Below are 6,454 nucleotides of genomic sequence, written 5' to 3' on the forward strand. Positions count from 1 at the left end.
ACCAGCAGTCAGAGAGAGTTCTGCCTCTAGGAGGCCTCCTTTTGAGCCCGACAGAGTGGTCAAACTAGCCAATCATAGCATCAGAACTCTAAGCACCTGAGAGAGAGTGGGCACCTCCCAGAACATTGTTTTGGGCCACTCCCAACAGAAATACTCCAGGTGGACAACTTCAGCTCCTCAGTTGCTCATAGCAAATCCCACCTTGGAGTTTACAAAGACTTATGGGTAGAAAAGCCACACTAAGTAATTTACTACACCACAATAGCCCACTAGGAGGTTAAATAGACATCCCCAACACCTGAAGAAGGAAGACCCTCAATGGCATGGATTGACACAGTGGCTACAACAGTGGGCTCAAATATAGCCATGATTTGAAGACGATACAGGACGAGGCAGTGTTTTGTTCTGTTACACACAGTCATGGAAGTCAGAGCTGCCTTGAAGGCACCTAACAACAATGCCAATGTGTATTCCAGTAGAATATTTAGAATTGAAACTTAGACACATCAAACCATTGATAAATTCAGCACATTTGAACGCCTTGTAAGTGTTAGCATGATCAGAATTTGGCAAAGAGAGCTTTTTCCTTCGTAGAATTCACAATTTAATGTACTTGACCCACTCACAAAGACAAGCCCGAGTAAGCTGGTGGTGATCTCTGCACTCTTTCCCACAAGGAGATTAGTTTTCATGATTTCATCCTCAATTTTGTGTACATTTGTCACCCTGATTGTATTATAAGGTTTATGGGGATAGAGAACATATTTTACAGTTTGTATTATTATTTATGTGATAGCATAACAGATATTCTAATAAGTCCATCTTGGTTGGTCAAGTCTAATAGGTTTAACTCATATAAATGCTTAATTGAACCCATTTTATGCTTGAAACACTATTTATTAAAGTACTGTGTACCAGTGTCAGAGAAAATGCCTTGTAGATGGAATATAAATGTGAAATTTATTATCTTCTTTTATTGCTTTTGCTGAACTTAGTAGTATTTAGTGCTTTACCTGCAAGTGGACAGGGTGGCCACCCCATATCTAGAGTTTCCAATTCAACACAACCAGTAAACATTCAGTCAATCATCTTTCACTTCCTAACACTTTGTGACTCAGCCCAGCATCTTGAGATCCTGTGCTGCATCTGCCCTCCGTCCTCTTCTACCCATTAAGTGTCTTCTCTCCCGAGTTTCCTACTGAGCTGTTGCATACATCTGTCACGGCAGGCCCCATATAGTATTAGAAGTCTCACTCTAGAGGAAGTGGTCTGGCACACATTTACAGCACACTCATTGCGCCCAGGCACTGTGGTCAGCCCCTCAGGGGTAGTTTGTGTCCAATGCTCATATCACTGTGGTCATGAACCACGTCTTTTCTTCTTTGTATATGATGCTGACCATAGTGCGCCCCCTCAGTGGGGCTAAAGAAGTTGCCTTTCATCATCCGGTTTAAATTCTTCTCAGCTAGTATGGCCTGTGTTTCCCATCATGGCAGCCTATGGGACAGTAGGCAGCCTTGGAGACTCAGGAAGAGCCGTTGTACATGCTCCTTTCTGTCTCCAGCTGCAGCTGTCAAGACTCTGGCTCCCTTTCCGATGTTTCCCTCATGCACGTCTCCATGGGGTAGGGATTGAGGTGGAGGGGGTTGTGCATGTCTCAGGGATATAGTTACTCAGTTCCCACAGTTGTGTCCCTCATCTTCTCAGGACTCGACCTTATTTTTGTGATACTCTCTGTGCTCATGGCCCCAGAGCTGCACGTGTGGCTGCATGGCGAGCTGACCTCACCTGGGGCTTCTCTGTTCCTCCTCTGCCCTGGACTTCCACGTCCAGTCTTCCCCATGCATACTCCAGAAATGACCCCCAATCGAGAGAGCACCCACAACCTGTGTATCAGTTTGTCACACTGTGGTGACTTGTGTGTTGCTCTGATGTTGGAAGCTATGCGTCTAGTGTTTTGAATACCAGCGAGGTCACCGACGGTGGACGAGTTTCAGCGAAGGTTCTAGACTGAGACAGACTAAGAAGGAAGACCTTGAGTTGCACTTCCCCAAATGAGCCACTGGAAACCCTGTAGATCGCAGTCTGATCTGGTCTGGTGCTGAGAGATGAGTCCCTGTGCTGGAAGGCGCTCAGGATACACAGTGGTCACCACCAAAGGACTCAGACATGCCGGTAATCATAAAAGTGACACAGAACTGGGTAACATTTCATTGTGTTGTACATGGGGCCACCATGAGTCAAAGCCGCCTTGACAGCAGCTAGCCAAAGAACACTCTTCACAATAGTTGTGTCTTGATAGATCCCCACTTGTGCTGTGCCCCATTTTTCTTTCTTCCTTTCTTTGTTTTTTATAAAAGCCATAAGTAATAGTCTACACATCAGGTGTATTTTATACCTAAACCATTCTCCTTGAGTTCCAGACACAAGTCAGTAGGGAAGGATAAAGGGAGTTAAAGGCACTGAACTACCCCCTGTAATGAGCTTCTGGTATGGAATGGAGACATGGCCTTGGGGTCATATCTGTGCACTTAGGCCCACCCCTTGGGTGAAATACCTCCCAGAGGTTTCTCTGCCCTTCACGCAGTTGACCTTTGGAGGCACACTCGCCAGAATTTCCCACCATGTTTGCATTCCCTGCTGAGCACCACCAGCTGCTGAGTGAGCTGGGATTCCCCTATTGTGGTGTGGTTAGGTGCCGTTGAGTCAGCTCTGACTCATAGCAACTCTATGTACAACAGAACAAAACACTGGTCCTGTGCCAGTCTCAAAATCCTTGCTATATCTGAGCCCATCGTTGGAGCCATTGAGTCAATGAGGGCTGCCTTCTTCTTCATTGAGCCTCCACTTTACCAAGCATGATATCCTTCTCCAGGGAATGGTCCCTTCTGACCACATGACCAAAGTAGGTGAGATGAAGTCTGGCCATTCTCACTTCCAAGGAGCATTCCAGCTGCACTTCCTCCAGGACAGATTTGTTAGTTCTTCTGGCAGTCCATGGTACTTGCAGTATTCTTCACCAACACCACTACTCAAAAGCATCAACTCTTCTTCGGTCTCCCTCATTCCTTAGGGATTCCCCTAAGCTGGAGAAATCTTCAAGTAGCAAATCTCCTCACCACCCAAATCTAAAGGACAGGCTGTTTCCATCATAAGCATAGATATGTTCAGGGTGTGTGTTTGAGACAACGAATTGCATAACTAAGAATAAAACATACATTGTTTCCTTTTTAAAAATTTAAATCAATCCCTTTAACTTTTCATTCTTAGAACATTATGACCTTGACAAGGGGGACATTGTCAATGACAGCATTTTTTCATAGTACAGATAGGAATATTCCTTGATAGGAGACATTCTTTGTTGTTGCCAATTCATCATTTTTCAGGTGTACAGCTCAGTGATATCAATTACATAAATTATAATTGGTTGTATGGCCATTACCTGTAATTGTTCAAATTTCCCATCACCATAAACAGAAACCTACTGCTACCCAATCAATCTCTGGCCTTCTTCCCCTCCCTCCAGCCCTTGATCACCAGTAGTAAACGCTGGTCTTTGTATATTTGCCCATCTTGTCATTTTCTGTAAGTGAGATCATACAACATGTGTAATAGGAAGACGCATGGGTTTTATTGAGCACTAACTGTGGGCCAAGCCCAGTACTAAGGGGCACATTGATTAGTTCATTAGTTTCTAGCAGTAGCCCTCTGAAGTTAGTGGTCTTATCTCCGTTTACACATGAGACAAATTATTGAGGCTTAAAGAAGTTTAGTCTCTTACTCAGAAGTCTCTGGGTGGCGCAGATGTTTGTGCACTAGGTCGCTAACCAAAAGGTGGGTGGTCGGAACCCAGCCGGGTGCTGCAGAAGGGAGGCCTGGAGATGGGCTTCTGAAAGGTCACACCATGAGCACAGTTCTGCTCTGAAACACACGGAGTCACCGTGAGTCAGAATTGACTGGAGGGCAACTCTTTATTATTCTGTTTTGGCAGCATCCTTCCCAAGGCTTCGGAGGTCAAAAGTGGAGAGTTGGGACTAGAACCCAGCCCATAACCACAAAGCACCGCTCTAGACTACAGTGATGCTGTTGTTCTGATATCATTAGAAGTATCTTATTGAGAATAAAATACTGAGCAATGACATGGTATAACCTCACTTCATAATTGTAGTTGCTCCTCAATTTAACTAAGGATAGAAAGAGTCCTGTTCATTAAACCTGCTGCCATCAAGTCGGTTCCAACTCACAGAGAGCCCATTGGGTATCCAAGACTGTACATCTTTATGGAAGTAGGTTGGCTCTTCTCTGTCCCATGGAGCAGCTGGTGGTGGCTTTGAACTGCTGACCTTCTGATTAGCAGCCGAACGCCTTGTCCACTATGACACTAGAGCTCCTTTAAACATCTGTATTTCTTTTAAATCATATGATTTATATTATCATATGATCGTCTGTGTATTATATGTAATTTTATAGCAATGTTATCATATGATCATGTGATCAATTGCATATTATATGTAATTTTATAATGTTATCATGTGATCATATGACCAGTTGTGTAGCATATGTAATTTTACAGCAAAGAATAGTTATCTAGATGAAATTATATCAGCAGACTTTTTGTGCTTCTCTCGTTAACTTGAACCAGATAGCCTATCAATGAGCCAAAACCTGCTTTCCTTTGAGTCAGATAAGTTATCCTATTCATAATCCTCAATCCACTGTGAAGTTTGGAATATCATTTTTGTTTAATCATAAGAATAATCCCATGCTTTAATTTGGGAGCTCTGGTCACGTAGTCCCTAAGGCACTTGACTGCTAGCCAGAAGGCTAGCGGTTCAAATCCACCAGCCACTCCTCAGAAGGAAGGTTGGCAATCTACTTCCGTAGTGATACCGCCTTGGAAACCCAAGGAGGGGTCACTGTGAGTCGTGTCCGACTGGACGGCACATAACAACAACAACAACAACATGCTTTAATTCCACCTGATAGCAGATATTACACTGAGACATTTACTTAGTCTGGAAGTCATGTTTGGGGAGGTATTGTGATTTAATCTGATTAGTTGTTCTCTGAAACCTGTAAAAAATGATCAGTGATTCATTTCTTAATGTGATGTTGCATGGACAGAATGGTAGAATCTGAAGATCTCAGCAGAATTAGAAACTAATCTTTTACGTTATTTTTATGTCACTTCACATCTTGCAGCATGAGCCCTGTTGGTGCAGTGGTTCGAACCCACCAGCCACTCTGCAGAAGGAAGCCATAGCAGCTTCCGTAAAGACTACAGCCTAGGAAACTCTGAGGGGCGGTTCGACTTTGTTCTGTCGGGTCCATATGAGTTGGATTCAACAACACACAACAGCAACATTTTGTGGATGCTTTAAAGACTGCATTGTGAAAACTGGGAAATTTTAGTGGTCGCCACTTAAGTTTCAGCAGCATTATCTTTTCCCAGTAAATACATTTGTGGATATGCAGTTTCCTTTTCTTGGGGCACCAAGAGTAATATATATGTAGTGCAAAGTATTGAGTCTGATTCACAATGACGCCGTTAGTGTCAGAGTAAAAGTGTACTCCGTGGGTTTTCAGTGTTCGTTTGTTTCCAAAAGTAGATTGCCAGGCCTTTCTTGTGAGGCCCCTCTGGGTTGACTTGAACCCCCAGCCTTCCTGGTTAGCAGCTGAGCATGTTAACTGTTTGCATCACCCAGGGCCTCCATGTAGTACAAGAAGTCCATGGCCATAGAGTCGATTCCAACTCAGAGTGACCCTCAATGGTTTCCAAAGCTCTAAATCTTTATGGAAGTAGATTGCCTCATCTTCCTCCAGCAGAGCAGCTGGTGGGTTTAAACTGCCAGCCTTCTGGTTAGCAACCAGATGCGTTACCCACTACACCACTAGAGCATCTTATGTAGAACAAAGGAGGGGAGAGAAAAAGACAGTCAGTAGAACGTTAGCAATTAAAGCTACAATGGAGAAGAGTTTGGATGTTCTACATCAGCCTTAGACCTCAGCTAGTAATTGTGTGTATCACTTGACCCCAGTGTGAGGGTGTTTGCATTGATAAAGTAGGTCTAGAAAGCATTGTAAGGAAATCTTAACATATGCATGTACCAAGTTGAGTGTGTGCATAGCGTACATTAGAACGGCCATGTTTTAATTTCAAGGTGCTTTTTGGTTTGTAAGGTGCTCTGGTAGTGCAGTGGTTAAGGCATTCAACTGCTAACCAAGAGGTTGACAGTTGGAATCCACCAGCTGCTGGGCGGAGGAAAGATGAGACTTCAGTAAAGACTGACAGCTTTGAAAACCCTCCGTGACAGTTCCACTCTGTCCTCTAGGGGCGCTGTGAGTCAGAATTGACTCCTTGGCAGTGGATGTGGTTTGGGCTTTGCTTCTGTAAAGACTGACAGCCTTGGAAACCCTGTGGTGCAGTTCCACTCTGTCCTCTAGGGGCGCTGTG

At 44.1% G+C, this 6,454-nt stretch overlaps 1 protein-coding gene across 1 annotated transcript in view; it reads left to right on the plus strand.

Annotated features, from left to right (window-relative positions):
* LOC103198374 (phospholipid-transporting ATPase IB) overlaps positions 1–6,454 on the plus strand; it is an 826,205-nt gene that overhangs the window by 302,052 nt on the left and 517,699 nt on the right. The gene's annotated exons all lie outside the window — the stretch shown is intronic.

This window comes from Orycteropus afer, unplaced genomic scaffold (assembly GCF_000298275.1).
Source record: "Orycteropus afer afer isolate SDZICR_OR568_19922 unplaced genomic scaffold, OryAfe1.0 scaffold00092, whole genome shotgun sequence".
In the NCBI taxonomy this organism is placed as follows: Eukaryota; Metazoa; Chordata; class Mammalia; order Tubulidentata; family Orycteropodidae; genus Orycteropus; species Orycteropus afer.